Source organism: Zosterops lateralis (assembly GCF_965231275.1).
Source record: "Zosterops lateralis genome assembly, chromosome: 35".
NCBI classification, from domain to species: Eukaryota; Metazoa; Chordata; class Aves; order Passeriformes; family Zosteropidae; genus Zosterops; species Zosterops lateralis.
In genome coordinates, this window is record NC_139795.1 from 973,394 (window position 1) to 997,116 (window position 23,723).

Sequence of the window (23,723 nt, forward strand, 5' to 3'; positions counted from 1 at the left end):
TCTGAAGAGCCCCTTGGGACAATGTTGATGCAGTTTGCACAAAGTTTTAGCTTTCACGTTTTTCAGATTCTGTGCTGCCTAGGGGTGTAGTTCTGAGCCTCATATTAAGTGCTAGTAAGCTCTCTTTACAGAGTTGGTAGACAAAAATAATGATTTTCCTGATGAAGACCAAGAAAAACAAGGACAACTTTCAGGCCAAAAACATAATCAAGGGTGAACTAAAGAGAGAAACAAGAAGGATGACACCTCACCACCTGAGCCTGGGGCTGGACAACTGGGCTCCAACATGCAAATGGACCAAAACAGCAAAGTTTAGGACCTCGTGACCAGTCGTCCATGAAGAGACCATTTGAAGTCCACCTTGAGTGTAGCCCTGGTCAGGCTCCTGCCCTGCCCAAGGTCTACCCTAAAGAGCTTTCAATAAATATCTGCTTTATTCTCTAGCTCTGTCCAGTCTCTGTTTCAGGCCAGCCTTCCCAAGGCATCATTCTCCCAGAGGTAATTAAGGACATGGACACCCAGAGGGGCAAGAAGGGAAGTCCAGAAGAGATTTAGAAAGCAGGGGATGGATGGTGTTGGTGTGCTGGGAAGGGTGAGAGGGAAGGGGAGGGTGCAGGATTACAGTCAAGGCAAGAGGCAGCAGGAGGAATCTCTGTGGTGAGAAAGAGGATGATGGAAAAGAGCAGGAAGAGAAAAATACTGAGGACTGGGACGTTTTCAAGCAGGGTGTAATGGTCAAAGTTTGGGAGCTGATGCAGATGGTTTGTAGCCCCGGTTGGCAGGAGAGGCAAACAAGGAGGTCAGGATCCCAGGGGGTTTCTCTGTGCTGGGGAGCGGCAGGAGCGGGCGCAGAGGGGCGGCACCGGGAGCACGGGCTGGGGGCCTGTGGGGAGCTGCGGGGCCGGGCCAGGGCTGTGGGGCAGCCGGGGCTCAGCGCCGGGCGCTGCCTGAGCCCACCACCCCCCGGGCAGGGCCGGCACTGGCCCCCGGCCCCCAGGAGGCTGCGGGACGCCCCGGCCGCTGCCCGGCCCCGTGGAGCTGCCGGCCCTGCCCGCCGGGGGAGCCGCCTTTGGACACTGCGGCACCACAGGCACCGGCTCTGGGATACGGGCTCTGCAGGGCACGGCCAGCACAAGCACCAGCGCCAAGGAAGGAAGGAAGGAAGGAACAGCTGGGAAATGTGCATTATCCCTGCAAGGATCCAGATCATCTTTGAAGGATCTTCTTTGGGCCCTGCAGAAAGGAATGATTGTGCAGAAAGCTCAGCAGCTGTCAGAGGATGAGTGTTGCTGATTTTCTTAAAGCAGGAGGTAATGATTTATATCAGGACATTGAACTACTGTGACTGAGGCCTGACCTGAGGCCTCGGTGAGGCCTTGAAGCCTGTTGCGCACTTGAAATTCCTTCAGGCGTGTGGCACAGTTAGAAATAGATATTAAGGTGTTTGGCAAGAAAATGGGGATTTGAAGGTCACCGAGTTGAATAGTTAATAGGCACATGTATAGCCACCTTAACTGTAAGTTAAATAATGTATGTTTTCATTCTTTCCCTTGCTGTGTGCCAATGGCTGAGCTATGCGAACTGTAAACTATATAGAAATGTATAAAAGACGGCATTTCTCTCAAAATAAAGGAGTTGCGCAGTGTTAACCATATTGATCGGATCTGCGTTTCTCTGGCCAGTCTCTTTTTATCTATCTACGTAGCCCTCGCTAGAGATGAGCACCCACAGGCACTCAGGGGGGCTGCACGAGGGGCACAAGAAGCCCCTGCAGCACTTGGGCACAAAGGCACAGCAGGTGAAGGCAAGAAGGGAGGAGGAAAAGGCCAAGCTGAAGGCAAAGGCCATGGCAGAGTTTCCACAGCCCCTGAGGGATGAAGCCCAGGGCCCAAGGGGGCCCCAGCACCGACGGGACGGGCTCGGCCACAAGCACCTGGCACAGGCATTGCCCTCCTCGGCAGGGGAGAGCCCACCCAAACAGCCCCTGCCAAGGAAGCAGGCATCCATCTGCAGCCCACAGGGACACTGCAAGCACACACAGCAGCACCCTCAGCAGGAGCAAGTCCAGCCCTGCACGGACATGGATTCCTAGGGCTGCCAGAGCTCCCATTACACCAGGGACCCACCACACTGGAGCCCTTGACAACATTCAGGCTGGGGCTGCATCCACACGAGGCCTTTCCTCATACACACAGGGGCCTCTCCATCCACTCTCAATCTTAGACCTAAGGGGGGAAAAGGACAAAAATGTCTTTGATTATCCAGGGGACAAGTGGGAAAGATGAGGGGCTGTGTTTTATTCAACCACTATTAGCAGATGTGAGGGATGGGTTTGAAATGCAGGAAGTTTTCTTTGCTCCTCACTGTGATTGTAATTTATTGGGAAGGCCTTTGATGGCTAAACTGGGAATGCAAATTAATATTGTAAAAGGTGATACAGAGGCCAGTTCTCTTGTACCTCTGTGTCAAATGTCTGGCAAGGCCTGTGCTGAAGTGAACCCACAAGTGTGGGCAGCCCCAGGGAAAGGGGGAAAATTTGATTCCCAGCCTCTCCAAATTACTCTGAAGTAACCAGCACTGTTGGGAAAGATGGGACAGGAAGGACTTACGGATATGATTGTCTGGTAAGAAATACTGCAGATGAAAAACCTGTGAGTGCAATAGAAATGAAAGCCAGCTTTGACATGTAGGCATGGGAGGCAGGAAAACGGTGATTAGCTGAAGATGGGTTGAAGGGCAGAAACAAAAGGACTCAGGAATGTAGCCTTTGCACTTTGCAAGGGATCAGGGAAAAAGCAGATAAGAAAAGTAGTCTTTAGAGTTTAGAATATAAAATGACATGGTAATATAGTAGTTCTCATAGGCTGCATGCAAAGTTTGTAGGTTTTGTATCTTGCACCGGTTGGTCACTGTGAATTAGAATATTCAACACAAAAAGAGAGAGAATGGATTGTAACAAGGTGCCCTCTCTCTTGCTCTTGCTCTTTTGCTCTTTCCCCCCACGCTCTTGCCCCCTCTCTCTTATCCCTGCTGTCTTATCCCTTCCCCCACTCTTACCCCACTTCTACCCCTGAGCTCTCTTCTACCCTCTCTCTCCCCTCTCTCTCTCGCGGCTTCCCTCCAGCCCAGGCTGGTGGCTGAAGGCAAAGCCCTCTTTACCCATGACCCTTGAAATAAAGCCATGACTCTTGTAATAAAGTGTTTCTAGAATATCTCAGCTCTGCAGAGTTCCTTGTCCCTGCCGTCCACGGATGTTACTACACAGCACTAGTGGTGTCTAAAAGCAAAACCCTATTGCAAGGGAGGGAAGGAAGGGTTTTGTAATCTCAGAAATGTTACCCAAGACTAAAAAGCAGCTGTGATGATTCTGAGGATTAATAGGGAACTGCAGGACCTGGACTGAGAATTCTCTGCTCTAGCCAGAACATTGGATGACTTTTTAACCCCAGACAGCCTCAATGTTATGGGATGGACATGGGAAAAAGAGCTAAACTTGAAAAAATGAAAAAAACCCAAAATTATTGATGCCCCAGCCATGGCTCCTCCAGACTCAGAAAAGGAACTGGAATTGTATGTCAGTGTTAAACAGGGCCAGGCCAAAGGAATTCTTGTGCTAAAATGTTTAACCCAGTGGCCAGAGTGGGCCCATTGTCTGCAGAATTGTGCAGGCACAGCTTGAATGGGACCTGAGGCCTGAAAACTGACAGCACAAGGATCTCCTCTTGTTCAAGTCTGGCATCAAGTTCAGGCTTTGAGAACCAAAAGAGCAGGGCTGGGTTATTACAGCAGGAAACTTGTTCAGTGGCACAGGAGGATTTAGAAGTGAGGACAGGGGAAGGGTTTAACCCAGCCTCCTGTTGGAACAGCCTGCACAGGGGCTGGGGAGAAACCCATGACTGCACTGAGGTGACAGAGCTCCAGAGCCAGGCTGGGAGAGATTGATGAGACATTCCCTGGCCTCAGGGAGAAAAGGTGTTTCTGGATGGGGCTCCAAGGGCAGCAGAAGGGAAAAGAGTTACAAGACACGCTGTTATTTAGGAAAGGGAATTAGACAAAGCACAGGTTACCCCCCACATGGTCAGCTCAACCGGCAGAGCTGTGTGTGCCTGTGAGAGCCTGGGACTGAAATGCCCTGAGCAGGAAGGCTGAAATATCTCCTGCTGACATCATGTCACCCAACAGGGGGGCCAAAAGCAATTCTGACTTCTGCAGTAATCACTGGATCACTTAGAAAGGTATTTCTGAAACAAATAATTCAAACAGAAAGGATTGTGGAAGCAATAAACTACGATAGGGGAACTGATTTTACAGGAAAGATCCTTCAGGGGGTTCTGGCAGCTTTAGGAACACAATGGGACCTCCACAACCCCTGGCACCCCCAGAGCTCAGGTCAGGTAGAAAGAATGAATGGGGAAATAAAGAAACACCTTTGGAAGCTGCTGACAGAAACCAAGATGCCACAGGTGGGGCTTTTGCCATTGGCTCTGGCAAGAATAAGAGCCAGATCCAGGGCACATATTCAATTATCTCCCTTGGAATTTATCCTTGGAATTCCTTCCCCTGGAAATTCTCCACCTAGTGCAGGCTGGAGATAAGGGATGTGTATTTAAAGCAGCCTGTGGCCAGAATCCTGTCTCCTGTGAAATCTCTCCCACTGGAAGCTGGGCTGGCACAGACCCTGCCTTGGGCCTTTGCTGTTCACACCATCCAACCAGGACATGGGGCCCTTCCTGAGGAGTGGAAAGAAGCACCACTGGGGGCCAAGTGGCCCATCCCAAGTGTCCCTGAGCACAGAAACAGCCCCAGCACAGCTCAGCACGGGGGGACCCCTCACCCTGGGCTCAAGGGCTCGGAAGGCCCAAAGGAGATTTGGACTTCCCGGCTGCAGGAGGAGGATGGGAGGCCACGACTGACCCGCCCTGAAGGCACCGGAGCAGCAGCCAGGGCTCCACAGCGGGGGAAGCCCCTGTGCCTGCCCACAGATCCTCTGCTGGAATAGTCTGCCTGGCCACCTCCTGGGCCATCTCCAGACACTGGGGGCCCAGCCTTGCTGCCACTGCTTCAGCTTCAGGGCTTTCTGTGCCTGCACTCGCCACAGGGGCTGGGGAACACAACGGGACAATTCCACTCTGGCTCTCAGTCACACTCACACACGGGGCTGGATGGGATCACATTGCTCGAAAATATACCAAGTTCAAATTTTAAAAAAAATCTTATTTCTCTAGTCAGGCTTGGTTTGCCTTTGCCCTGGGAAAGGAATTTTAAATATTATCTTTTAAAGGATGTTACACCACTCAACAGAGATGAGTTTAACATCTCAGCAGACTGGGAATAGCCCAAAAGACACCCACAAAGACAACGACCATCAACAAAATATCAACGACCATCAGCAAACAGCAACCAACATCTACCCCAGACACTGCCCTGGAATAGCTGGAGACACCTGGTCTGGAAAAGGCTGATGAGGAAATCCAGGAGTGGGGACCTAATTAACATCAGAGGCAAAGAAATCCGGCTCCAATAGGAAACCAAATACTCAGAACTCAGCGACTTGGAAGCAATGAACATCGAACCAATGGATTTCTATGGGTTCAGACTGTACAAAGTTTAGGAAAAATCCAGTAAAACTCACGTGTCATGGAATGATTTCCTCTGCACACCCTGGCTATGTGTGGATGAAATGATTTCTGTTGCACATCCTGGCCAAAATCAAGTAATGCCTTGACTCTCTAACACTAAAAATATTGTTGGAGAAACTCTGTTTTTCTCACCGTTTCTGTGACAAGGTTACACCATCAGAATAATTTCTCATAATAATCCTGCTTTTATATTGTCAGTTACGTTTGGACCAGGGGTGTGACAATCAATTCCTACTCCTAGGAGGAAAAGTAAATAAAACAACATTACTTTGAAATGTTTTTGTCTATGTTTGTGTGAGGCTTTTAGTGGTGGCAAAATTTCGGTTTGGATTTTTCGATGTTCATCTTTAGGCTGCATTTTGCAAACCCATAAGAGCTTTAAAGGTGATCCTTTAGGCACAGTTAAAATAATTAAACAGTTAAATTAACAGTTAAAACAAAAGCAGATTGTGGGGGGGCACATGTGAGTCATTCAGTGGCTGCTCTGGAAGAGAAGCTCCATTCCAGGCAGCCAGGAGAGGAGCTTTAGAAATGCAAATTAACACTGCTGGGGAAAAGTGGGGACAGTGCACCAGGCTCTTCTGGCCTGCGGGACGAATTGGGCTGATTCCCTCTGCCCCTCAGCCCAAGCTCTGCCTGCTTGCACAGATGGAATTGGCACAGCCAAAGGCAGAGCCCACAGGGAGGAGATCTGACTCTGCAACACAAATTGCTTCAGCTGCAAAGGGAAACAGCCAGTGGAGAATGGTGTGAAAACTTCACTACAACAAGTGGGGGGAATCATCCCTCTCCCCACTCCAACATGTGCTGGCACTGTCTGTGTCACACAGGGAGCATCAGACCACTGGGCTGTTTGTGCTACCACAGGCTCAGAGAAATCACTTGGGAATCCAAGTCTGTCATGATTTAATTAGAGAAAAGAGATCAATTGATGCAGCCCTGGCTGGAGGGAGTCCCCAAAAATGGGGAAAAGATGAACGGCCACCACAACAAATCCTACAACACCCTGGACCAGCCCCTGGCAACCCAAACCAATTCAGATCAGGAGCCAGAGAACACATTGATCATTCCAATGGCACAATTAGATTACAAGATGTCCACAAAATAATAACCAACCAGACAGATCCAGCTCCTCAGTCTGGCCCACCAATCCACTCAAACCAAGAACACAACATTTCACCACGGGCTGGGATCAGATTATCTGTGAGCAGAAGGAGGAGGACAGGGTGGAAAATTAAATGACTCAAGATGCCGTTGGCAAAGAGATGACAAAGGAAAAGTGGGGAAACAGAAAACAAAGGAAATAAGAAAGCAGCTCATGTTCCGGTCCAAACGTGGAAAGGATGGGAATGGGACACGGTTTGGTGGTTCCCTGGCACACCAGGGGTTAAAGGAATGCTCTTTCTCCTCTGTTGTGCTACAGCAACTCTCATCTTTGGGCCGTGCACCACACCTTGCTGAGGGCAGCTCATTCAGCAGCTGAGCAAGGGGATGCAGGTGGCAGCCAGGCCTCCTGAGCCACACACGGCTACAAAAGGACAGGGAACTGTACAAAATGACCCGATAATATTGGCTTTGACATTGGTACATTAGTCTTTGTATGTGGTTATTGATTTCAAGTACAGTGGAATTTATAATCCCTTTTACCTGCCTGTTAATAAAACTTATTTCTCATTTTAAGTATGCACATTAAAGCCCCTGGAAATAGTAGTGTGATGAGTGTTATGTTGATGTATTCACCTTACAGCTTATAGAAATAATTATGTGATGAATGTATTGTACCATAGGCCTTAGCAAAATATAGAATGCTAAAATAGTTCTTGTAACAGAGAGAACTGTGTAAAGCAATTAGCAAATATATTGACCTGATCCACAGGATGTTATTTAGATAAGCCAGAACAGAAACCCAAAATAAAGCAAAGTTTCTATAACAATGAAAGCTACCAAGAATATTTGAATAATGCATGAAACTCATGAACATGTATGTGCCTTAGTAAAGTAACAGTACAGAGATAACACTGTCTTAATGCACCCACGGGTCCCTTGGCTGATAGCCAGGAACACCCAGCGCTGGACATGGTCCTGGTTTTTCCCTTACTGAACTTTTGAAAAATATTCTAAGACTGAATATTCGTTTTCCTCAGAATTGAGCTCACTGACAATAATCCCAAAACCAAAGAGGACCCAGCAAGAAAAAACAGAGTCAACGAGTGAATCTGCTTGGAGACAGGGCCGGGGACTGGGAGATAAGGGAGCAACGGGAGAATCCATCAGTTTCAGAAAATGTTCCTCATTGACACGGACTGTGCTCAGCCAAGGCCCTGCGAAATTCCTGAACACGGAGAAGAACAACAAAGACTGAGCAGAGCCGTGAATATCGGATGTTCTACAAAAGGGGGGCGCATATTAACGAGGACATGCAGGAGGCCGATCGGGAAGTCGGAACTTTCCAAGGACCTTCGCCACGGGGCAAAGGGACAGGGAGATGCAGAAGGGAAAATCAGGAGAAAAAGGAGGCCGCGTCCTACAACAATTGGAGAGACCCCCCCGGCAAAGGCCGCACGGCCTCTCCCTTTGTTCAGGAATAAAGTCACTTTTACAGGACTCCTCGGGCTCCTGTGGGGACACAAACCTCTGGCGACCTCTAGGAATTTTCCCGCACAGGCTCCCCCCGGGGACAGGGCGGCCACCTCCGTCCTCCCCACAGGAACCGGGACGAGCCGGCGCTGCTCCGGCAGCGGCTCCTGCCGAGGCAGCGGCGGGAAGGAGAGCGCGGGCAGCCGCTCCCGCAGCGCCCTCAGGCCACGGGCAACACGGCGCCGACACGGCACAAGGAACCCGCCGGAGCCCCCTGCCGCCCCCTCCGCCCGCAGCCAGCCCCGAGCCCCGGCAGAACCGAGCGCGGCTCCCACCTGCGCTGGGGCCGCCTCCGAGCTCCGCCAGTGCCGCCTCACCGGGCTCCGGCCGCTGCCGCCGCTCCCGGGCCCGCACACGCGCTCCCACAATGGCGCCTCTGCCCAGCCACGGGCGCCCGGGGAGCGGCCCCGGCAACGGGCTTGGCCCCGCTCCGCCCAATCAGCGCGCGAGATCCCGCAGTGACGGCAGAAGCAGCCAATGGCGGCGGGCGCGGGGCGGGCTGTGCACACGGCACCGAGCCGCCTCCCTTTCCCTGCACTCGGCACCGCTCGGAAACCTCGGCTGAGGAGCGGCCCCGGCGCTGGGCCCGGCCCGGGCAGGAGGCCAAGGAACCGCTACTGCCCCGAACCGCCGGGAGCTCGGGGGGAGCGGGGCCTGAGGGCGCGGGGAGCTGCGGCTGAGGCCGGGCCGGGAACGGGAGCTCTTACTGGGCTCCTGCTGCTGGTTATCGTTAATGCTGTGGTTGTTGTTTGTTTGCCTGGTTATACACACCAGTAATGAACTGTTATTCCTATCCCCACACCTTTGCCTGAGAGCCCCTTAGTTTTCAAATATTTTCTAATAATTCGGAGGGAGGGGATTTGATTTCTCCATTCCAAGGGAGGCTCCGGCTTTCCCTGGCACACACCTGTCTCTTTCAAACTTGGACACCACTATTCTCTGAGTTAGTTACAATGTAAAAATTAGTTATAACATAAAATTTAGTTCTAATAGTTATAATATAAAAGCATTTCAGCATTGCACAGTCTCTATTTTAATGTTTCACTAAGGCCTAGGATGTAAAATTGATTTATTGCAGTGCCATTTCTGTTGGCTACACAGTGCACACATAAACTGAGAGATTGTGTTATACCAAAAAGCAGCTGAAAGGAATTATAAATTGTACCGTATCAAAATCATTCTGATCAGCAACAACGTGCAAAAGCTGATACATGAATGCGAAAGCCAATATTGTATTGTCATTGCTATTGTCATTGATATTGTCATTTATAACCCGGTTCTGCTGCTTCTCCTGCAGGCACTGAGGGGGCTCATTCACCCCTCCCCTTGCTTCTCTGATTGTCCCTGAGTGTCCCTGTTTGCCCCCAGAGTGTCCCCAGTGATGTCACCCCAGGAATTCCCATCAGGATTTGGGACAGTTTCAGTGAAAATTCCTGGAAAATTCCCAAAATTTGTCTCAAATTCCACGTGGTGAGGGGTAGGGGACAAGTGACACCAGCAATGTTTCCGATGATGTCACTACCCCAATGATGTCACACTGGTGACATCACTGTCCCCACAGCAGCCTCGGGATGTCCTCGATGGCTCTTTGGCACCGCTCGGCCACCGCGCGGCCAAAGGGGCCACCAGAGCCACCATCGGCACTGAAGAGGAGGCTAAGGATTTCCCCAATTGTCCCCAGCAGGTGATCTGTGATCAGGCGGGCACTGGCCTCCCACAGCCATTTGGCCCCACACAGCAGCTTGGCCTTGGCCACCACGGCCTCGGGGTCATCAGGGGGCTCCTCCTCCGTGCACTCCTCACTGTCCACAAGCCAGTAATCCAGGTCCCAGGGGAACACGGTGCTTCCATCACATGTGTCTAAGAAGGGCCCCAGCAGGTCACGGGCCTCATGGCACCCGCTGTCCCCTCCTGGTGGCCGCCCCCGCCTGCCTGGTGGCCACCACGGGCTCTTCCCTGGCCTCAGTGGCTGCCATGGGGGAATGGAGTGCGGCCACTGCCGAGGGCAGGGCCACTGATGGCTGCGGGGCCGCGGCCACCAGGCTGTCCCCAGCTGTCCCTTGGCCAGGGGGGATCTCATCCTGCAGGTCCCCAGACAGGCCGGTGGTGGTGGCTCTGGCAGAGTCTTTGGTGGCCTCGGCCATGTCCTCACCCTCCAAGGTGTTGAAGATCTCATCAGCCTCCCAGTACACCCGGCCCCAGCTGTTCCTGATGATGTTCACCGACTCCCGCCAGACTCTCTCTGTGGTTCTCACATCATCCCAGGTGGGCCTCGGGGTGGCCCTGAGGGTGGCCAGGGCCCAGCACAGGAAGGTGACAGCGATGTGGTCCAGGGTGTCCCGCAGGGTCCAGGTCAATCTCCTCAGATCTTCGTGCAGGGACTCCGGGTACAGGAGCCGCCACGTGTTCTTGTGTGGCGCAGTCACAGTGGCCACCACCTTGCCCAGGATGGCCACCACGGCCACCACACCCTCCAGATCCTGGGGAGGGGACAGGGACCTTGTGGCTTCCTGGGTGACCTCCTGGGGTGGCCCCTGTGCCCCTCCCGGGGTCCCCTTTGTCCTCTCCCTGGAGAGCTCAGCTGTCCCCTCTGTCCCTTTGTCACCCCCTCATCCACTCCTGCCACTTCCCTGCCACCCCCTGCTGTCCCCCCTGCCACCCTCGGTGCCCTTCACCTGGTTGAAGTTTTTGTCCCTCTTCAAATCTCCTCAGAGCTGCTGCAGCTCTCCCTTTCCCTTTTTCCTCCTCTAGCTTCATTAATTTGGACACTGTTTTCCCTTGTGCTGCTTCTGGGTCTATGGGAAGGGAGGCTATCTGCATCCCTTGGATGAGTGAATGAATCAGTCGGATGAAACAGGGGATCAGACATGGGAGGAAAATAATGCCTGCAATGGAACAGGTTATGAAGTACACTAATTTCTTCCACCATTCCCCTTGCCCGAATAGCTGATCCCACCATGAGGCTTGAAGAATTGAATTCCACTTCTGGACCGGTACATGAGCCACCTTTTTAATCTCTTGGGCTAGTCCTTTGATTGTTTCCCCGTAGTCATCGATCTCAATGCAGCATTCTGATTCGTTGAATCTGCTGCAGACCCCTCCTTCCTCTGCCAACAGATAGTCTAGGGCAAGCCGATTTTGGTACACAAAAGCCCTCATCTGTGAATGTTGTTTGGCTAGGAGTTCTAAGGCATCCGAAACCACCTCTACCACTGCTTGCAGCCGAATCAACCTATTCAGGAGGTAAATGGGCGTTCAATATCCCCAACTACCATTGTTTGCCCAGGTGGCCGGCCCATAATACTTAATGATTCTTTCCTCTTTCCTCGGGCCACTCCTCCTCCCCCCATTTTTGGTTGCCTCCAGCTACAGGTAGTTCTCACCTTATCTCCCTTCTCTTTTGGTTCAATGTCTCAAAGAGAGGTGCCCCTAACAAATTACTTTTGGCTCTGGGCAAGGTAAAGAAAAAGGGTCTAATCATGCCTAGGGTGCAGGACCCCTTCCATTTCCTGGGAAGTTCACTGTACGCCTTTTTCCCACAAATCCAATATATTCCATCTGGCGCTTTCCAGCCTACATTTGTTCTGCCTGGTTCATCCCAGTATTCTTTCAGGCCTACTAGTGCCTGGAACGGATTAGCCCCGGGACTCTTGTGCCAGCAAAGTTCCATGGTCTCGAACCACTCACAATTCTTTTCTCGAATTTTACTCCAATATCCGGAGGGTGGCTCAGGTTGCCAGATCCTTGTTTTATCATTTACCGTTAAGGTGTTTATACATGGAGTATAACCTACCAGATCGGTAAACTCCTTCCCTTCCCGGCTAATACATACAGTGCCGACTATTCTTTTTTCCAGAATCCATCCCTCCAGCCTTTTTATAATTTTTGATATTTTTGAACCTTCCCATTTTAGGAGTTGTTCCAGGGCTAGTCCTTCTCCTTTCCAGGGCCACTTTTCGGCTGACTTCAATCCCCCACAGATCCAACAATTCGTTAGTTCTAGTTCAGTGGCTATTTCCTGCATTAGTTCTATAAAGAGGTTTTGGTTAGGAGCTGGAAATCCCCCATCACCATACTGTTTTTCCAATTGCTCATACTGCTCACTGAGCGATTTCAATCTTTCTTGTTCAATCCTCCTCTTTCTGGCCTCAGCTTCCTGTTTCCTTAGTTCCAAAGTTACCTGCTTCATTTTACTCTCAGGGTCCATCCCCTCCTCGTCCCTTGAAAAACAAAAGGTCTGATCAAACTGCAAACACACACGATTATCACCCTGTGGCAATAGGTCGAAAACAATGGGTTCGTTATTAAAGGAACCTACTTCCTCGTGTTTGAGGTTCTTTCCTTCCCAATACAATTTTCCACCCATGTTACATATTCTTAATTTCGCCTTATCGTAACACAGGGAATTCACTTTGAAATAGGCAAGGAAGGTAGATTGCCTTTTTCCTCCCACCCAAACAGTTTTATTACATTGACCACATGTTTGTACCAAGTGCGGAATCTCGAGTTCACGCCTCTGTCTAATGTGTGAGTGAGCAGGGACCCTGAACTGTCCGTCCTTAGGACTTGCCCCTGAGTGTTGGCACCGGACCTCTCCTTCCAATTTACAGAGATGAAATCGAGTGCCATTGGCCCAACAATCACCTAGCTGCTTCTCCAGGGGACAATCCATTATCGTTACGGTTTCTGGGGCTGTTAAGCACCACTCACACTTCGCGGGAGGATTCTCCCCCAGGGGCGCCCCTGGAAGGGGCCCCCTGATCCAGCACATGGCTAGACTCAGGACAATCAGGATTCCCCACTGATATACCCCTCTGCCTTGCCCTTCACCCATATGTAAACATACGGCGGGGTAAACCATCTTCTCGGCAGCAAGGGTGTGCTTCAGGGGCCCGTGTAGTCCTGATAGCAAACCTTCTTTTGTAGGTTGCCCACCGGGATAATTTAATTGTGTCCCCTTGGCAAGGTACCTTGATGGTCCTCCAGCACTCAATTGCCAAAGCCTCTGCTTTAGCGTCCAATTTTCCCCTTATTCCCTTTTTGTAAATTTGGTACCACTCAGGAGAATCTAACTCCAAAAGTCCGGCCCGAGTGGCAAGTATTAAGAGACGGCTTGTGTTCTCCTGCTCCTCAGTCAAACAGTTAGTACACAGACCCCTAGGTCGGTTCCCTCCCCAACAATGGGTGACCCAAACCTGCTTACAGTACACACATTCAAAATGAATAAAAGGAAAACATTCGCAGTCTGGGGTGATACAACTTATCTGACTGGTCATTTAGGTTGACGCCGAAGCTTGATCTTTAGTTCTCCTGGAGGAGTGGTGACCTTCCAATCCGAGGTTTTTGGATCCTCGATCTTTTTCACCCTTGACGAGTGAGTCCAACCCTTTTCTGCTGTTCGAACTGCGGTGTCAGTGGTTAGCAGTACTAGGAACGGTCCTTCCCACTGCGGGGCGAGAGGAAGTTCCTTCCAAGTCCTGATCAGCACTTTGTCTCCCGGCTGAATCTGATGGATTGCAAATCCGAGAGGGGCACTTTGGGGAATAAGTCCACGCCTTCGGAGCTCCTGTAAATTTTTGTTTATAGTAATAAGATAAGGTTGTAATTGCACATCCTCGACTCGGGGATGTCCCACCGATTCCGTGCTTGTATGGCATTCCATACAACATTTCAAAGGGGGACAGTATCGGAGTGTGGCATGGTTCTTACATTGAGCAGAGCAAGGGGGAGGCATTTTACCCAACACATTTTTGTTTCCAGCATGAGTTTTGCCAGTTGTGATTTCAAGGTTTGATTCATTCTCTCCACTTGTCCCGAACTTTGAGGATGCCAGGGGGTGTGATATTGCCATCTGATTCCCAAAGCCTCTGATAATTGTTTTATGATTTTTGATGTGAAATGAGTCCCCTGGTCCGAATCTATGCAATCCACAATTCCATATCTAGGGACTATTTCCTCCAATAACACTTTGGAAACCGTTTGGGCCGTATCTTTTGCCCTTGGATATGCCTCTACCCAATGCGTTAATTTGTCCACTATAACTAATAGGTATTTATATCTCCCGACTTTTGGTAAATCGGTGAAGTCCACCTGGATCCTTTCAAATGGCCTATATGAAAGAGGACGGCCTCCCCAAGCCGTTTGTCTGGATCTGGATCGATTCACCTTCTGGCAAGTCACACACCCCTGGACCTCCTGTTTAGCTAATTCAAAAATTCCCTTGCACCCGAAAAATTTCAAGAACTGGTCAGCCAATGCCCGTGTTCCCCAGTGAGTCTGTTCATGCAAATGTCTCAGGATTCCTCTGGCTGCACTTTTTGGAACCAATTCCCTCCCATCGGGTAATTTCCATTTTCCCATTTCCAAGACCCCTCCTATCTCTTTGAATCCCTCAATGTCCTTCTCGGAGGGGCATATTTGGATCTCGGGGTCCTCTTCCCCGATCACCTCAGGGACGCTCACCTTGAGCAATGCTGCCCTTTTTGCCTCCTGATCAGCTAGGTTATTCCCGCGGGTTTGGAATTGTAGTCCGGCCTGATGTCCTTTCACATGGACTACCGCAATCTCTTTGGGTTCCCTGATTGCCTCCAAGATTTGCCGAATTATTTCCCCGTGGATCAGACTTTTTCCCTCCGTATTTATCAAACCTCTTTCTTCCCAAATTTTCCCAAACGTATGGACCACCCCAAACGCTTAACGGGAATCTGTGAACACGGTCCCCCTTTTCCCTTTCAACCTTCTGAGAGTCCTTAGGAGAGCATAAAGCTCACAAGCCTGGGCCGACCATCCGGGTCTCAGAGGGCCAGATTCCACCACTTTTCCCGTTCCACCATCCACCACTGCATAGCCTGACTTTCTCTTTCCTTCCACTACTCTTGCTGACCCATCGACAAACCATTTCTCTCCCCCCCTCCAATTCCTGATCCTCCAAATCGGGTCTTACTTTTGTCTGGAGTTCCACGATCTCAGCACAGTCATGCAACAGTTTCTCGGAGAGGTCTCCAAACATAAACTGTGCAGGGTTCTGTGCTGAGGTGGTTTTTAACTCTAATCCCGGGGAGCTGATCAGAATGGCTTCATATTTCAGAAGCCTAGAGTTGGTCAACCACTTTTCTGCCTTTTGTTGTAGAATGTTTCTCACATCGTGAGGGGTGTAAACTACCAAAGAGGCCCCGAAGGTGATTTTCCTCGCCTCCTCTACCAGGAGCGCCACCGCGACTATGGCCTGCAAGCACGTAGGCCATCCCCGACTCACAGGATCCAGGATTTTTGATAGAAAACCTATGGGTTTTCTTTTACCTACCTATTCCTGAGTTAGGACTCCTTGTGCTGTTTGCTCACTAACATCTACAAACAACTGGAATTCTTTATTTACGTCCGGGAGGGTCAGTACTGGGGCAGTCATGAGAACATCTTTTAATTTCTGAAAGTCCAATTCATCCTGATTAGTCCACTTCACTCTATCAGTGTTTAACCTCTCATAAAGAAATTTTACCTTCTCACTGAAGCCTTCAATCCATTGTCTACAGTATCCCAGGAGCCCCAACACTTGGCCTATCTGTCTTTTAGTTTTTGGAGCGGGTAATGATATAATTCCCGCCATCCTCTCAGGGTCTAATTTCTTTTTCCCCTGTGTTAGCCAATGACCCAGATACTTTACCTCGGGCTCCGTGAACTGCAGTTTGGATTTAGAAACTTTCAAACCCTTATCTCCAATGAAATTCAGCAATGCCACAGTACATTCCCTCACACTTTCCTCAGTGGGCCCAGCTATTAGCAGATCGTCTACGTACTGCAAAAGTTTTGTCCCTTCCTTCGGGGTGAATTGAGTCAATAGGTGTTCCAGACCCTGCCCAAACAGATTCGGGGATTCCACAAATCCTTGGGGAAGCACTGTCCATCTTAACTGTTGTTTTCTGTTGGTATCGGGGTCCTCCCACTGAAAAGCAAAGTAATCTCTGCTTTTCTTATCTAAGGGGCAAGTCCAAAATGCATCTTTTAGGTCAATCACACTATACCACACATCCTCGGGTGTGAGCCGATTCAATAAAGTGTACGGATTGGCCACCACCGGAAATCTAGTCCTGGTTCGAGCGTTCACTGCCCTTAAATCCTGAACTAGCCGATAGCTTCCATCTGCCTTTTTCACAGCCAGTATAGGGGTGTTATGGGGGGACATGCATGGTTCTATTGTTCCTCCCTTCAAGAGGTCATTGATTACCTGTTTCAGTCCCTTTCTCCCTTCCAGGGGAATGGGATACTGTTTGACCCGTATAGGGTCCTCGGGGTTCTCAATTGCGATGTGAATGGGGTCAATTTCTAGTTTCCCCACCTCTCCTTTAGAGTGCCATACCTCCGGATTGATGTCTGCTTCATCCTTTTTGGTGAGCTTAAACATTTTCACCACCAGATCAGAACTTTTCCAACTATGCTAATTCCTAGGGCAATAATCATATCTCTCCCTAACAAGTTGTAATCAGCTTCCTCCACTAACAACAAGTTTCCCAAACAGACTTTGTTTTCCGACTCAATTTCCACATTCTCTATCACCGGCACTCTAAAAGGGTCCCCTTTGGCACCAACCACCATAACTCTCTCCTCACTGGCCGTACACCCCTTTGGTAAATGCTGTAAAGTGCTCCTTTCTGCCCCGGTATCTACCAGAAAAACTGTTTCTTGTTGCTGGGGACCTACCTTCAATTTTACCAGGGGCTCGTTAGATGTCCTGGTCCCCAAGGTGAAGAGCCCCTGACACCCCTAATCCTCCTGGAAGATCTTTTCATCTTTCATTCTTTTCTTGCAATCCCTCCGAAGGTGTCCTGCCTTCTTGCAATAGTAACATTCCGGCAGTTCCCTCCTTGTGACTGGGGCCGTCTTGTGGGGGCCCTGGGGCTTTCGGGGTAAGGTTTTATACTTACCCGATGCCTGCTCCTGTCTCTGGACCTCTTTCACAGCTGCTACCAGAACCTTAGCCTGCACTTTTTGCTTTTCATCCTCCCTCCTCATGTACACCTTCTGTGCTTCCCTTAGCAATTCTTGCAAGCTCTTATCTTGCCAGCCATCTATCTTTTCCAACTTTCTCCGGATATCCTCCCAAGATTTTGCCACAAATTGTGTCTTGAGCAACACTTCCCCTACAGGGGAATTAGGGTCCGTCCCAGAATATATCTGCAGACTTCGCCTCAATTGCTCAATCCATTCAGTGGGGGACTCCTCTTTCCCTTGACATTCATTAAAGGCTTTACTGATATTCTGACCCCTTGGGACGGCTTCCCGAATACCTTGGATTATGATATTCCTCAGGTCTATCATGCTCCTTCTCCCATCCTCTGAGCGTTCCAGCTCGGACTAGAGCTGGGCCATTTTTGATCACCGGGTGTCCCCTGTGGATTGCGCCTGTCCCAGTCTCTAACACCCGCCTGCTTTATCATTTCTCTCTCCTCGTTGTTAAACAGAGACCTTAGGATTGCCATCAGATCCTCATAGATACTACTTCCTAAGAACTCATCCAATCTGTCTGCCACACCAAAAGGATCATCCAATGTTGGGAAAGATTAATCAGGGAAACCTTATAAATATGATTGCTTAGCAAAAGATTCTGAAAATATGAAACCTGTAGTTGAGATAGAAATGGAAGCTTACATTGAGTGGTAGGATACCAAGTCTTAGTTACTATATAACCTAAAGACAATAGCCTAGCCAGCTGAAGGAGAATCCCTTTTGATTGAATCATACCTTTCTGCTGGCTAAGGGATCCAAAGGTCAATGTAGCAAAACAGAAAAGTCTAAAGAGTAGTTTTTAGGGTTTAAAATATAACACATGGTAATGTAGTAGTTCTTATAGGCTGTATGTAGATTCTATAGGGTTTTGTGTCTTGTATTGGTTGGTCACTGTAAATTAGAATATTCATCACAAAAGGAGATATAATGGATTGTAACCAGAACCTCACTCTCTTGTCTTGGCTCTCCTACCTTTCGCCCCTCTTCTCTTCTCTCTTTGCCCTCCTCTCTCTCTGGTCCCTGCTCTCTTGTCTTGGCTCTCCTACCTTTCGCTTCTCTTCTCTTCTCTTCTCTTCTCTTCTCTTCTCTTCTCTTCTCTTCTCTTCTCTTCTCTTCTCTTCTCTTCTCTTCTCTTCTCTCTCTTCTCTCTTCCCCCTGCACTCTGACCCCTGCCACGTTGCTCTAGCTCTCTCCCCTCTTCTTGCCAGCTTACCCTCTTGCTCTCTCTCTCCCTCTCTCTCTCTGGGACTTCCCTTCAGCCGAGGCTGGTGGCTGAAGGGAAGGCCCTTTCTACCCACGACCCTTGCAATAAAACCACATATTCTAGAATATCACAGGTTTGCAGAGTACCTTGTCCCTGTCCCTGATATCAAATGCTTCTACAATCCAACAATCGTCCCATTTCCTTTTTAAAAGCTCTTATATGTCCTGTGTTGAGGGGAACATTCACAAACCCGATAACCCTGGGGGCCGTCAGAACTTCCCTTAATGGAAGTAAACTGTGTCCCTCATTTTCACTTTCTCCCCATTCATCACCCATCATCCTTGTTTTCAAGCGGGTCCTGCTAGCAGGGGGAGAACTGGTGGCAGTGGGTTGTCTCCCTTTTGCGGGCTGCGGGGGTGGAACTGCCGCCTGTGCGGCAGAGGGGATTCTCTCCTCCGCTTGGACCAACCCTGATTGCGGCAGAAAGAGTGCACGGGAGTGCTCCCATGCTCGCGCAGACGGGATCTCAGAGGGGGCTCCCGTGGTCATGGCGTCTATCGACGGGGGTGCCGCCGACGGACCCAGGCCGGATGGAAGAGGTAGGAGAGGGGGTGGCAGCAGAGGGACTGCCAGCGGGGACAAGGGATGGGAAGCCTGTGTCGTTACGGACATAGGGCTCCCTACTTGGGATGCTTGTGCCCCCATAAGCTGGGTTTGGGGGTCCAAGGGAGCCGTGGGCACCACTTGATCCGGAGAGGGTGGTGAGTTCAGCCCATTGTAAGGAGGTGGGAGATGGTCTAGAGGGTCCCAGGGCTCGGTCCCAGTTCCGGGCCGCCCTTTCTGTTTCATCGGGAACAATCCTGCTCAGGTGTTCAGCCAGAGCCGAGCACATTCCCTCTCCTCAGGGTCTGAGGGGCTCTTGTTTTCCACATAGCGATTCAGTTCACTGCATGTCCAACTTTCAAATGATCCTAACACTGGCCACATAAGGTGGCTCCTCAATTCTTCACCACCCCACACATCCATGCAATAGTACACCATCTTTTCTTTGGATTCCCCTTTTCTCTGAGGGCAATCTCCCCAATGTTCTAACATCCACCTTAAGGGACTGTTTCGAGGGATTTTCATAGTTCCCTTTCCCTTACCAGAGGGGAGTTTTTCTGTGGTCTTCTTCTGGGGTTTGCTCTTTCTCTGTCCCATGTTTCACAAATTTTTCTTACCAAGTCTGCAAATTCCCTGCCAGTTGACTTTCTGCCTGTGCGTTGTGTCTCTGGTTCTTTCTCAGGGGATGGGGGCTTTTCTGATCACTCACCCCTCCAGCGAGCTGTGCCGAGGGGCCTCGATCGGTACTCAATCCTTTTTGGATTCTATTTGGACCCTTACCTTGGTCCACTGGCAAAAAGGGTTTACCAATTCCCGAGCTCGACAGGACGTATCCTTCCCCTTTTTGCCTACTCCGTGATTGGTCCCTGTGACTTTCCTAGTCCCAGTTTTGATGAGCGATATGAGAGAGTTTCACACGAAATCGCTTCCTTCGCCGCCAACCGTTCCCCTCGCGGGAAGACGGAAATGCGACCTTGAAGTCCACACTCGCTTCGTGATCAGATCACGTCTCACACACTCACCCGATCACCCGCTCAACCAGCAGTACTTACAGCTCCTTTTCCTGTGTGGATGTCTTCGTGCACATAGACGTTTTACGAGCAATGTCAGCCGTGGCTTTTTGAAGGCTTTCTGCCTTCCCGAGCTCTCTTTGCCCCCGGATCCGTCCTCTCCCCTGTCCTTTTTGTGGTTTTCTCGTCCTAAATTTGGTTCGGAGGTTCGGGTGGAGCCACGGGGTCTCCTCACTCACCAGGCCGCCAAACTCGGCAGGAGTACCCTCCTGGATCGCAGGTCCCCGCAGCTTCCTCCGAATCCAAGTCACAGCACCAAATCTGTTATAAATGCAATGGCAAATATCGGATTAATAAAGAAACAATTTATTAATAACACGATATCGATCATCAACAAAAAGAGAAAACCACAAAATAGGAAATTAGCAGCGCCGTGCCGGGTGGATAGGGGTCTGCACGCCAGGGTACAGGACGCCCAAATCCACGTCGAACGGTCCTCAGTCCACTGTTTTATAGGATTTTTCTGCCCTGAGGCAGTCCAGGTGTCCAGGGTGGGCCAAACAGTCCAAATTTCTTTTTGATGGCCTTCCCGGATCTTGTCAAGTTCCATTGATCTATTCCGGGAAGATCTTTTCTTATGCCAATTGTACCAGTCAGTCTTATGTTGATTTCAGTGTGCACATCGTGCCAGGGCGTTGATGAAATCTGCATTGTCGTCAAGAAGGAATTCTCCTTGCATTGGAAAGGGTACGATTCTTATCGGGGCTGGCTAGCGTCTTTGTTTAGTCTGATGGTCCTTGTCCTGTTTCGCAACTGAAGCCGTGCAGGCTGGGGATGCAGATTGCTACCTACTAGACTTTACATTTTATTAACATCATTCTTATTATACATTGGATTATTATTTTATACACAAATTTTTACACCAAATTTATCACAACAGGAAGGGGTGTGCAGGGGGATCCCGGTGTCCAGGAATGGGGGCTCAGGGGGTTCCAGGGTTATGGAAGAGGGTCTGTGCAAGGACTGGGTGAGGTGGGATGGGGGTTCCAGGGGATCCCTGAGCCCACAAAAGGGGGGTCCGGGGGTCCCCAGTGTTGAGGGCAGTGGGGTCTGGGAGCTGGGAAAGGCAGGAATGGGGGTCCAGGGGGTCCCTGGGTCAGGGAAACGGGGTCTGGGGCTGGGAGAGGTGGGCGGATCCCGGAGGCGCAGCCTGGGCAACAGGAAAGAGAAAGAGACCGAGGGAACGCGCTGGGGGAGGAGACTGGAGGAAATTGGGAATTCCAGAGAATTCATCTGGATCCCATTGGATCCCCCTGAGACCACCCCAAGACCCCTGGGACGGCCGGGACCCTCTGGGACCCCGTTTGGGAAGCGGCGGGAGCGGAAAACGGGGGGACACGGAAAGTTGGGAGGTCTGTGGGATCCAAAGGTCAAGGAAAAAGGCGAGACTGCGGTCTGGGAAAAGCGGGATGCCCGAAAAGGGGGTGCAGGGGGGTCCTGGTGTCCGGAAATGGGTGCTGAACGGGGTCCACGTGATCAGGAATGGAGGTTCAGCAGATTCTGATACTCAGGAATGGGGGTTCAGAGGGGTCTTCCTGCCCAGGAATGGAGGCTCAGGAGGGTCCCGGTGCCAGATAAGGGGGTACAAGGAGGGTCCCGGTGCTGGGGAAGGGGATGGAGGGGGGTCACAGAACCCAAAATGGGGAGTATGGGGTGTTCCCGTGCCCGGAACTGGAAGTTCACAGCCGTCTCGGTGACCGGGAATTGCAGTTAAGGGTGGTCCTGGTTTTGGGGTTCCCACTCATCTCTCGTGGCGCCCCCAGGGTCCCCCAGGAGCCCCAGGAGCCCCAAGAGCGCCCCCAGACCCAGCGCTGGAGCCATCGCGCTGCTCCGCTGCGGCCCCACCCCCAGGGCTGCCTCCCGCCCCGTCATTGGCGCTGGTATTCCGTGCTCGCCAATGGTGACCCGCTCTTTTCCATGACGTCACCGGTCACCGGGCAGATCCCGGTCTCGCAGGTTGGGCGCAGAAGTGGGTGGGACAATCCCAGAGAGGCGCGCATGGGGCAGTCCCAGAGAATTCGTCTGGATCCCTCTGGATCCCCGCTGGACTCCCCTGGAGCCCCCTGAGAAACACCAGGGACCCCTCTTAAAAGCGCCAGGAGTGGAGAACTGTGGGGGACACGGAAATTTGGGAGATCTGGGGGTGCCAAGGTGAAGGAAAAGGGCGGGTCTGGGGTCTGGGAAGGGCGGGATGCCCGGGAAGGGGTGCAGGGGGTCCCAGTGCCAGGTAAGTGGGAGCAAGGGGGTCCATTTTGGGCAATTTTGTGTCCGTTTTGGTCCATCTTGGCACAATTTGAGTCCATCCTGGGTCGATCTTGGGTCCACCCTGGGTGCATTTTGGTCTATTCTATCTGGGGCCCAGTTTGGTCCATCTTAGGACAGTTTTAGGTCCATCCTGGGTCCATTTTGGGGCCACTGTGGGCCCATCTTGGGTTCATTCTGGTTCCATTTTGGGTCCATTTGGGTTCATCCTGCATCCATTTTGGATTCATGTGGGTCCACTTGGGTTTATTTTGGGTCCATCCTGGGTCCATTTTGGGTCTATCCTGGGTCCATCCCAGATTCATCTTGGGTCAATCCTGAGTCCATGTTAGGTCAATCTTGGCTACATTTTGGGTCTGTTTTAGGTCCATTTTGGTCCATCTTGGGTCAGTCCTGGTTCTATTTTGGATCAATTTTGAGTCCATCTTGGGTCCATCCTGCATCCATTTTGGGTGCATTCTGGGTCCATCCTGGGTGCATTCTGGGTCCATTTTGGACCCTTTCCAGGCCCAAGTTGGTTGAAATCTCAGTGCATTCTGGGTCCATCTGGGGGCCATTTGGGCTCCATTTGGGTTCATCTTGGGTCCATTTTGGGTCCATCCTGGATCCATTTTAGATCCATTTTTGGTTCATTTGGGGTCAATTTTCAGCCCTTCTTGGGTCCATTTTGGGTCCATCTTGGGACAATTTTGGGTCCATCCTGGGTTCATCTTGGGTCCATGCTGAGTCCATTTTGGGTCTATTTTGGGACCATCCTGGGTTCATTTTGGTCCATCTTGTGTCCATTTAGGTTCGTCCTGGCTCCATCCTTGATCCCTCCTCAGTCCATCTTGGGTCTTCTTGTATTTCGAGTCCAACATTCCCCTAATTAGGGTTTTTTTCCTTTTCAAAGTCCCATGGCAGAGTTTGAAAGAAGAGTGGAACTTACAGCTTTGGTCTTAAAAGGTGTTTATTCATTTCTTATCTCAAAAGTCTGCATGCTGCCTAACACCAGGCTTCACACGCTGAAAACCACTGCTGCCAAGAACACGAGACCTGGCACCCAAGGTCTCTTAAAGATTTCTAATCCAATTACCTCTTGAAATGTACTATATTTACAATTTTGTACCAATAATTACTACCAGTTCTAGAGACGCAATTTTCTACATCACACACATTCTACCAATGTCTTTGTGCCACTGTCACAGCAGAAGATGGAGTAGAAGAGGAAGAACTTAAGACACCACCCAAAACTCTCCATCTTGCCTCTATCTGCTTCCATTCTAAAAACTCAAAACTACAAATTTTCACCCTGTGACAAACTAAACT

General features: G+C 50.6%; 1 pseudogene across 1 annotated transcript in view; it reads right to left on the bottom strand.

Moving 5' to 3' along the window:
• The window catches only part of LOC310921490 (class I histocompatibility antigen, F10 alpha chain-like), a 97,732-nt pseudogene extending 75,750 nt beyond the window's left edge, over positions 1-21,982 (bottom strand). The window contains exon 1 of the transcript XR_014592765.1: positions 21,899-21,982. The product of XR_014592765.1 is annotated as a class I histocompatibility antigen, F10 alpha chain-like (transcript). The remainder of the gene's footprint in view (positions 1-21,898) is intronic.
• Between the last annotated feature and the right edge of the window lie 1,741 nt (positions 21,983-23,723).